General features: G+C 40.8%; 1 long non-coding RNA gene across 1 annotated transcript; it reads left to right on the forward strand.

Moving 5' to 3' along the window:
- Window positions 1–1,397: 1,397 nt before the first annotated feature.
- LOC144320183 (uncharacterized) lies at window positions 1,398–10,575 on the forward strand. Its single transcript, XR_013385746.1, has 2 exons — window positions 1,398–1,542; window positions 10,266–10,575. It is a non-coding gene; the product is annotated as an uncharacterized LOC144320183 (long non-coding RNA).
- The last annotated feature ends 262 nt before the right edge of the window (window positions 10,576–10,837 follow it).

The raw sequence follows: 10,837 nt of genomic DNA on the forward strand, positions 1-10,837 counted from the left end.
GGGGAAAGGAAGCATTTGGATAGAGTGCTGTGTCCTGGCAGGTAGCAGACAGGAAACTCAAGCAGAGCAGTTGAAGAAAGTTTAGAGAAAGGCTATTGGCCAAAAAAGTGTGAGGAGGGTTGGGAGAAGCTAACAAGGAGTGGTGAAATTCTTTGACAGGGAAAGCGAGAGTAAAACTGGCAATCTACCTTTTCCAACCTAACAGAGTAAGAGAAGGTAGCTGTCTGTGGTTGCAGGAAGCATCCTGTTGACAGGAACTCTCAGTAGAGGCACACAGAGCAACTCATCAGAGAGAGCCCAAAGAATAAGGACCTTGACCCATCTCTACCTCGAAACTCTGATCCCAAGAGGAAGCCTGTTGGTGCCTTCCAGAACACAGAATGGAGTAGAGAATGGTGGAAAGTGCGTCTGAGGAGCTTGGAAACTATTCAACGCAGGTAATCAAGAAAGGCTTCTCTGAGAAGGTGACCTGAAATGCAGGAAACAGGATTGCAAAGGAAGCAGCCAAGTCAAGTCTGGGAAGGATATTCACGGCAAAGGCAACCAAACATGCAAAGGCCCTGAGGAGTGCGTGTCTGGTGGGTCCAGAGCCAGACAGAGGTCAGTGGGGCACAACCACAAGGGTAAAGGGAAGAAAAGAGTACAAAGAATTTAGACAAGTTCTCAAGGATCACTGACCTACCTGGGTCCTAGATCAAAACAGAGAGACTTTCCTTCGCACCAACTGAGTGCCAGCCCCTGGATTTTGGCCTCCCAACTCGTATAGGCTAAACATTTGATCTTACTATAAGTTAAAATCTTAGAAAGCCTCCTGGACTTCTATTCCCAAATACCATTCCACTCATCTGAAATACTGATTCCTCTTCTTTAGTCTATGCCCATTGTTGAATCCAAGATCAAGCTTAAAACATCTTCCTTGGAAAGCAAGGAAACCCAGAGAACTCTTATTAAAATATGCACCACCTTCTTCAGTGACACCTTCTTCAGACAACAACTAGTCGTGGTTCACCAGAGCTAGTGATAAATTATAGCTTCCTTCCAGTCCTACCATCTGAGCCCAGAGACTCCCCATGACAAGGGTGGTAAGGACAGTAGCACTTAGAATTTTGGTTCCAAGTATCTTCCATAATGACACAGACAGTCCATGAGATCTGTGCTTAGTAGCTGGAGGGTGGAGTCATTTAAAAAAGGCTCAAAAATAGAGTCACGTCAAAAGGCTAGACTGGGGTTGGTGGTTATGGTTAGTAGAGGATAAGAACTGGATGGGAAACTTTATCACCAGATGACTGAGCATGAACAACAGATGAGAAGTGGGATGATGGTTGTATATGTGGGATTCTTGGTTCTGATTCTTCATTCCCTTGTATTCTAGAATTACATATCAATGTCCTTTGTCATGTAACTTTACAGTAGCCCCCAAAGACTAGGCTGCGTACACTTCTCTGCCTCTTTGATGTTGGGCTTAGCTAGCCGAGGCTTTAAATGGATTTGTGTGGTTTGGCTCAATTTTCTATGGTCCTGTCATCTCCCAGAAGAATCCATGTGAGTAGATAAGAGCCTGACTGGAGCCTAGCATGGCTCTGCCAAATTCAGCCAAATTCAACCTAGATTGGCAAACTGCAGCTGATCCATAGACCCATGGGTTTATCATGCAACGTGAGCAGAGATATTCATTACTTGGCAAAAACTCATACTAGATTTCTAGCAAATGTGTGGGGACAGAGGCTAGAATTCATAAGCCAATATTATCAGGCTGCGATGGTTTCTAGCATACCTTTGTGTCAGGTAATGCATAGTTATCTCAGAAGATGACTGGCTACAACTTACCTGGGGCTTCATCTCTCTATTTTCAGGAAGTTCATGCAGGTAAGAGTCCTGATCTTCACCCAAAACAACTATTCCAAAGCCAGAGGGATTCTACTGGCATCAGTCATGCCATGCCATGCCATGAAATATTGATATCATGTTTCTCTTTTTCTTTGTTGTCCACAACATTAATTCCAAGACTTAGAAGTTTCAAGATCCTGCTCACCTCTTAGGAGGCCCTACATATCAGATCATTGCAGTATTTCTTTCCTTCTAATGCCTTTAACTCACCCCCATAGCCTCTGGGACTGACTATCTCTTTGACAGTCATATGGCTGTTGTTCCCCACCCCACCCCCTGGCTACATCTGGCCCACCCTTGACCACACTCCTTCAGACATGATCTCATCAGAAAGACTCCAGAAAATCTCCACTGGATGTTTGAAACAGTACCTAATGCCAAGGTAAAAATGTCGGTGCTTTTCTTCGAAACACCTGTAAAAGGAACAGGAAAAGGTTTAATTACCTAGTTCCTCCATTTGTCTACTGAACCCAAAATACAGATAGCAAAAGGAGCAACTCCTCATAGCTTCAGAAAGAACCCATTCTAACGTAGGGCTCACTGGTTCAAAGCCCTGCTATGCACCAAATACCGTCTGAGGGACTAGCAGGAGTATAAAGAATAAGAATAATTTTTTTGACCTCCAATTGTTCATGGATTTAAAAAAACAAAAAGGCTTAATTAAGCAAATGCTGTTAATAAGAGCAATAATTCCTGACATCGAAAAGTAGCTCATGAACTGGCCAAGCTCTTTTTATTAAAAAATAAAATAAAATAAAATATGTCATTAAATCCTTGCAGAATGGCTGTTATGGATCACATATTTGTGTCCCGCAGAATTCGTCTGTTGAAACCCTAACTTTCAATGTGGAAAGTATTTAGGGGTGGAGATTTGGGGAAAGAATTAGGGTTAGATTAGATCATGAGGGTGAGGCCCTCATGACGAGATTAGTGTTCTTAATGAAAGAGAACAAGACAAGATCTCTCTCCCTCTCTCCCTTCCTCCCTCCCATTTCTCCCTCACATCCTTTGTGTGTATATATGTGTGTGTGTGCGTGTCTATGTGTGTACCCAAGGAAGGCCATGTGAGGACATAGTCAAGAAGAGGGCCCTCCATCAAGAACATAATCGTGCTGGTACCCTGATCTCAGACTTTCAGCCTCCAGAACTGTGAGGAATACATGTCTATTGTTAAAGCCTCCAGTCTAGGGTATTCTATTATAGCAGCCCAAACTGACTAAGATGATACCCATTTTATTGGACAACAGAGGCTTGGAAGTCTATGGAACTCAGGTAAGATCACATCATCCACAAGTGGCACTTAGGCTGGATTCCTGACTCTGACCCTGAAGACCATGCACTTAACCACTGACCTTCCTCCCTCTCTGTGGTCACAATGCAGTAAGACAAGAGCACCAATAAAGGCATTTACCAAGCAAGATAGCCATGCAGTGGAGAAAGTGGTTCTCTTGGGAGAGTAGAGAACCATACTACAAAGATGACCAGGAGGACAGTATTGAAGAATGCATCAGATTATACACACAGAAATAAAAGGAAAAGGCATTTGGTCAAAGGAAAATATTTGCAAAGCCATAAAGTGTAAAACTTGCAGACCATTCAAGGAAATTACAAAGAAATGTGCAAGGATATGGCAACAAACAGGAAAAGATGACTCAAAGCAGTAGGGAGGTAAGGTGGTGTCCAACTAAAAAGGACCCGGAAGCATCTTGAAAATTAAATAAATTCTTAGTGCCCTTATAGGAATCATTTTTTTCTTTTATTTTTCCCCTGATCTATCCTAGTTTGCATTTTTTGAAAATGAATCTCATTTTGCTCTTTATTACCCATATATTGAACCTGTCTATATCTCTTGGAATAAATTCTATCCATCATTCTTATTGGATTTATTCCAGCACCACCCCGGTTTGTATAATTTGCAAATTTCATTAACATTCTCTTTACTTTCTCTTTGAAACCATTAATAACATTGTTGCATATGATCAGACTTAACACCAATCTCTTTGGCACCCCTACTAATCAACTACCTCTAGCTGGATGTCACACTATTCATCACAGTGCCTTGTTTACAGACCCCCTGAAAATTATCAATCCCTATGACAGTGTTCATATCCACGCCAGTGTCAATTAATTTCATAAGCAAAATTTCGTGACGTGGTATCAAATGCATTGCTAAAATCAAGATGTATTGCAGTGACTTTGTTCCCCTCCACTGTGAATTTTAAATAGCTTTCAGATCCGTCCTGCATGATTTATTTGTGGCAACACCGAGCTGCTTATTCACTCATGATTCCATTACTTCTTAGATGTTCTGGGTATTTTTCTCCATACACTTAAACTTCCTAGAGGTAATCCCAGGGATCATTCCTCTTTTAAAACAGATAGGTGAACACATTTGTTGCTGGCCTGAACTTCTGTGATCTCTGCAAATATATCAAGTCGCTTAAAAAGCAATTCCTTTTTTCCTCGTCTGGCAGCTTTTATGAAGTAGCATGGTGTCTCCACTGGCTCTGAGCTATTGCCCCAGTAAGCTGGTATTAGACATCACCTGCTGGGTCAATGAGCATGTGTCACTGCTTACAGAGAAAAACATCATTGTTTCAGGGGCCCCTTCAGGTCCACCCTGCTTCTCCATTCTGGAATGTTATCATTACTCAGCCCTGCGCACAAATAATCTACACCATGAAACATACTCGGGCCAACGTGCCCCACTGCCAGCCAATGCCCCCCAGATGCTGTGGGCTTTAGGAAAACAAATAAATTCAAAGTACATAATTAGGACTATAAATCTGCTGTTTAAAAATCAGAGTGTATCCAAAAGCTGTGCCCTAGGAACTTTTGGCACATAGACCATCATGCATTGTGCTGCTTTTTCATTTGTTGCTGCCTATGACTCCTCACCTTCCCTCACTGTCGCTGACAAGGCTATTTGACAGACAGTACATCTAAGTACAAATAGTGACAGTTTCTATCCAAATGTCCCTTTTGTCTCAAAATAAGAAAAGAGAAAATAGGAGGGGAAAAGCTCACCAAAGGAGAGAAAAGGAGGGGCCATTGGTTGGACACTCTTGTGGAAAGAAGAGTTTTACCATGAATTACAACAAAATTCAAGTGGATTTTGTAGGCTTCTTCAGAGATTTCTGAATCATCATTCCTAAACTGTGTAGTTTGTATGTCCCAAGTACTCTCAGGACCACTTTGCTGCTGACTCATCCTGGTAGGCACAAGAGGCAAGGTTTCCAATACACACAGCCTTTATTGCTAAGCCTCAGGCTGCAACAGGCATTTGGTCACAGTTGGTCTAATGCTTTCCTGAATAAGGTTGGCTTCCCTCGAATACTCAATTTAGAGCTATAGGGCCTCGGCCTATCACTAGAAGGCTCTGAGGTGAGTGAAATGTGTGCCTTTAAAAGAAGAGTATATATTCAGACATGTAAGCTTGAGCTCCTGGACACCCTGAAGGTCTACCCTAGAACACTCCCCACACATTAACTGCTCTCATCCCAGACCCCACCGCAAGGTAAAACCACAAAGCACATCACCTCATATTCCTCCATAAATTCATTTATTAGCTACGTATCAAACATTTGTCATGTCATGGCTCTTGACACTAGGGTGCCCCAATAACGAAGATGGTTCAGATTCTACCCTTTGGAAAGTAAAAGTGTGGGAAGAGGAGGTCATAGGACGTATACGCAAACTGAGGGAAAATGTGCAAGACCAAACAGAGGGTAATAAGGATTGCAAACATGAGATTATGAGAATTCAGGGGTTAAAGAAACCACAACCGGTTTGGGGAAATCCAGAAAGGCTTCACAAAGGAGGTAGGATTTAAAGGACCACTCAGTGCCTTGAGACAGGAAGGCTTTGCATATGGAGGAACACTGGTCTGTGTTGAATCTGGGTCCACACAGAGGTCAATAAGCAAGCAGACGTGATGACAGAACATTCACGAATATAAATGGGTGACATTATAGACAAAGGCCTTGAATGTCAAACTGAGTTTCACAGAATTGGGAGAAATGACTCCAAGGAAGCATAATTTATTCACACCACCTCTGTCATTAGTGTTGGTCTACTGATTGATGTTTCCAAATCCTGTGTACACCGTGCTCTTTATGCCCTTCATGTAATTTATGGTGTTCCATCACATGAAATGTCCCACAAGGGAGCCTATACAAAGGCAGGTCATATGAAGTCAGCCTTCAGCTGTACTCAGAGTCAACCGGGGAGGAAAGGTTTAACTCAATTAATTCTACATGGGCCAAGTTGAACCCCAGGGAACTCACATCTTTTACTGAAATTCTCCTCCCCTGGCTCTCCTCCAGTCTCCAGAATCACCCTTCTCTGTCTCCTTCCTTGTTTCTTATACCTCTGCCTGCTTTTATAGTAGACTTTGGTCTATTCCAGAACTCTGCCCCTTTGCCCCTTCTCTTTTTTTTTTTTACTTTAAAACTGGCTCTGAGTGGGGAGAAATATCTTAGGTTATTATACCACCCAGATTGTGTTAAGACAGGTGCAGCATCCAAATTGACCCTAGATACATGGTTCAAGAATATGAAGCTGAGAAATTAACATCAAAACTTATCATTGAAACAATGAAACTTCTGGATCCCATAGAAAAATCATCTAAACCAGTTCTGTAGGAGGTATTCCCCTACTTTCTCAACCATATAAGACCACCACAGGAGAAAAACCCCCTTCAGAGACAAGTTCACAATCAAAACTTGAAAATCACAGGGAGAAAAAAAAATCACAGGTATATACTATCTTAAAGAGAATGAGCAGCTGCAGTGAAAAGTAGAATTAGCATTCCTAGAACCAGAAATGCCTGCAATACCTAAATACTAAAATCTAGTATTCTTAAAATCATTAAAGAGAACAAAGGAATAGAAACATTAATGAAAGAATAGGACATTGGGTTTTAAAAAATGGATTTCAAAAAATCAAGTAAGATTAAAAAAAATGAATGCACAGAGATTGACATACAAGATTCAATGGGCAAATTAAACAATAGATCAATGAACCAGAAAGAATAGCTAAGAAAACCATCCAGGATGCACACAAGCATATAGAGAGATAAACATTGTCAACAAGAGGTTCAAATATGTAGTGAATAGAATGAAACCATCTAGCATGTATCTAATAGGATAGACCAGAAAAGAAAATAAAGACAGGAGAAAGACATTTGAATTTCCTGGGATTGAAGAAAAATGTAAGTTCCCAGATTGAAAAATCAAAGTGAAGTCTAATCTTGATCAATAAAAACAATTAGAGAAAATTATTCCTTTTAAGCTAACATCGATCTAATAATAAAAAATTTCATTGTGTACAAGCCCACAAAAAGGGATCTTGACAAATTCCAAAGACTAAGTATCATACAGACCAAGGTCTCTATAGGTCCTTTAAAAACAAAGCAATAATTGGGACTTCATCAAGATTCAAAGCTTTTGCAAAGCAAAGGAAGCACTCAACAAAACAAAAAGGCAATCAAGGAATGGGAGAAGATATTTGCAAATGACATATTGGATAAAGGGCTAGTATCCAAAATCTATAAAGAATTCATCAGACTCAACACCCAAAAAATAAAAAATCCAGTTAAGAAATGGGCAAAAGACATGAAGAGACATTTCTTCAAAGAAGACATACAAATGGCCAACAGACACATGAAAAAAGCTCAACATCATCAGAGAAATACAAATCAAAACTACAATGAGAGCCCACTTCACACCTGACAAAATGGCTAAAATTAACAACTCAGGAAACAACGTTGGTAAGGAAGCAGAGAAAGAGGAACTCTCTTGCACTGTTGGTGGGAATGCGAACTGGTGCAGCCACTCTGGAAAACAGTATGGAGGGTCCTCAAAAAGTTAAAAATATAGCTACCCTATGACCCAGCAATTGCACTACTGGGTATTTATCCAAAGGATACAAATACAGTGATTCAAAGGGGCACCTGCACCTCAATGTTTTTAGCAGCAATGCCCACAATAGCCAAACTATGGAAAGAGCCTAGATGTCCTTTGACAGATGAATGGATAAAGAAAAGGTAGCATACATGTACAGTGGAATATTATTCAACCATCAAAAAGAATGAACTCTTGCTAGCTGCAACAATGTGGATTGAGCTAGAGTGTATTATGCTAAGCTAAATAAGCAAGTCAGAGAAAGACAAATACCATATGATTTCACTCATGTGGAATTTAAGAAACAAAACAGATGAATATAGGGGAATGGAAGGAAAAATAAAATAAGATGAAAATAGGCAAACCGTAAAATACACTGAACTCTAGGAAACAAACTGAGGGTTGCTAGAAGGGAGGTCCGTGGCAGAGGGGCTAAACGGGTGATGGGCATTAAGGAGGGCACTTGATGTAATGAGCACTGGGTGTTATATGAAAATGATGAGTCACTAAATTCTACCACTGAAACTAATACTACATAGATGTGAACTAATTTGAGCCTAAAGTCTTAGAAGTTTTAATAAATAAATAATAATAATTTTAAAATTAAAAACAAAAATAAAGCAATAACAAAGAAGTAGTCAAGGAATTTGGAATTTGTACCAAAAATTTTGGATGGCCATTGGAGGTATGAACAGGATGGTGACATACCAGATATTATGTTTTAGGAAATTCTCTCCAGGTGTAGCATGGAAGATGGCCTTGAGAACAGGGCCTGATTGGAAGTAGGGAGAGATTCAAATAACAGTAAATAACTAGGACCAAGACAGGCACAGAAGGAACAGAGAGAGTGGGATGCAATTGAGAGGGATTTTAAGGGATAATAGGGGGACACCTGAGTGGCTCAGTGGTTGAGCATATGCCTTTGGTTCAGGTCATGATCCTGGGGTCCTGGGATCGAGTCCCACTTCAGGCTCCCTGCAGGGAGCCTGCTTCTCCTTCTGCCTATGTCTCTGCCTCTCTCTGTGTGTCTCTCATGAATAAATAAAATCTTAAAAAAAAAAAAAAAAGATGATAGGTTGGCTGGATGGGCAAGCAAAAGGGTCTATGACTCAGACTTCTGGTTGGGTGAATAATAGATTTGGGAGCCTTTCATGGAGGTGTCAACCAAAGAAAACAAAGAAACCAGTGGGACCCACCATGTCACCCCAGCTCAGGACACCACAAGATCCCACATCTCATGTGGTAACTAAAGCCCTGAGTACAGATGAGGTTACTGAGGAAAGTATATGGAGTAAGAGGAGAGAGGATCCAAGAGCAGTCTGAGAAACACCAGCATTTAGGATCTCAGCACTCTTGAAAGAATCCAGAAGGAATGACCACAAATACTTGAGGAAAACCAAGATTTCATAAGAGAAAAGAAGCACAAGTGTAAAGCGAATGATACAATCAGGGCCTATTCTCAAGTCACACAAACCAAGGAAAGAGTGTGTCCATTGGATTTCCAGTTGTGGGGGTTTTGCTGAATGTGGAAAGAAGAATCCTTAGCAAAATGTCAGGAATGGACATGGAAAGGGTATGAACTGAGGAGTGGGTATAAGTTGGGGAAATGTAAATAATCATTGAGGTTCCTCTTCCCTGAGGCCTGGCTGGGCAGGCAAGGAGACAAGATTGTCGCCTGAGGGATACCTGACTCAAAAGAATGCTAAGCCTCTCAAATAGGTAAAACTGAATGTAGCAATTTGCTGGAAGGAAAACGAAGGAAGGAAGGAAGTTAGAGACAAATGGAGCTACACAGGGCAAGGTAGGGGGCCATGGATGCAGACTAACAAAAAAAAACAAAAAATGCAGAGGTGTAAGGAAACCAGAGAGAAGAAAACAAGCTAGACCACCTTGCCCTAAGTGTGGGCAGGGAGGGTGTCTTTTTTATGATAGTCATCTGTGACCAATAAAGAACAACCAGACCCCAAAGAAAAAGTAAGCCATTAAAGATCCTAGTCCTTATCCTAGTCCTTTACTCAATGGTGATACCAATACATATGTTAAAAGGATTTGGGTTCCTTGATTGGCTCTCAATGAAAGGCCAGCCCTACAAGCCCTCAGTGGCAACTCTCTGTAGGGACACCTCTCACACCTGAGAGCTTTCTCTGTATCTTTACTTCAACTTCTATCGCTTTACTCAGCCTCCTTTGTCCCTGAGATTCAGTCTTCAACTCCATGAGACAAGAACCAAGCTCTCCCATATCAGAAGGAATTTTACCAAGATTTAATTCTTGGTAGAACTTTGTTTCTGCAGATACATTTGAATCTTTTAAGCTAACAGAAAACTTATTCTTCTTATTTTGGTTTTAAAAGTATATAAAAGTCACCCTATTCCAGTGTCTTCAAATATTTTCAACCTGGATGCCTTCAAGCATTTACTACTTAAGCTTCATTCCAATCTTCTAACCCTTGCTTTGGTCTTTGTGTTTCCAACAGAGCATCTGTAAAGCACTTAGGAAGTAGGATGCAGAATTCAAGCCAGAGAAAGGACAGTGGTGCTTCATTGTCTCTCATTCACTCCAATCAAGAAACAACTTCTCAGCCAATTAAATAAATTCCCCTAAAGCCCACCCCTCCTGATCACTGAGGGCACCGTAGGGCTATAGTATAAATTGCCTGCCTGATGCACTCAGTCACAGAATCCTTTGACAGGTAAATGTAGACACTCCATCCTTTACCTGAAGTTCTATCCATCAAGAGCAATGAAATAAATTCAATAAATGGCCACTCCTTAAAGTTCAGAGAATAGTTTTTGTTGTGTTGTGTTGTGTTGTGTTGTGGCTTTGCTAGTTTATGTGGTAACAGAGTACTAGAACAAAGAGTTCACCTGCAGGATTGTGACTGAGTAATATTTTTTCATGACCACGATCAGGGTTTGGAGTGGAGATTTTAATGGGAAAAGCAGAAAAATACAGTATTAACAACCCTATTTAGAGTCAGGATTTATTTCACTGATTTGGATTTTCTGCCCTTTTTTGGAAAAAAAAATATATACATATAAGTTGAAA

The sequence above is a fragment of the Canis aureus genome, chromosome 9 (genome assembly GCF_053574225.1).
Source record: "Canis aureus isolate CA01 chromosome 9, VMU_Caureus_v.1.0, whole genome shotgun sequence".
Classification (NCBI taxonomy): domain Eukaryota; kingdom Metazoa; phylum Chordata; class Mammalia; order Carnivora; family Canidae; genus Canis; species Canis aureus.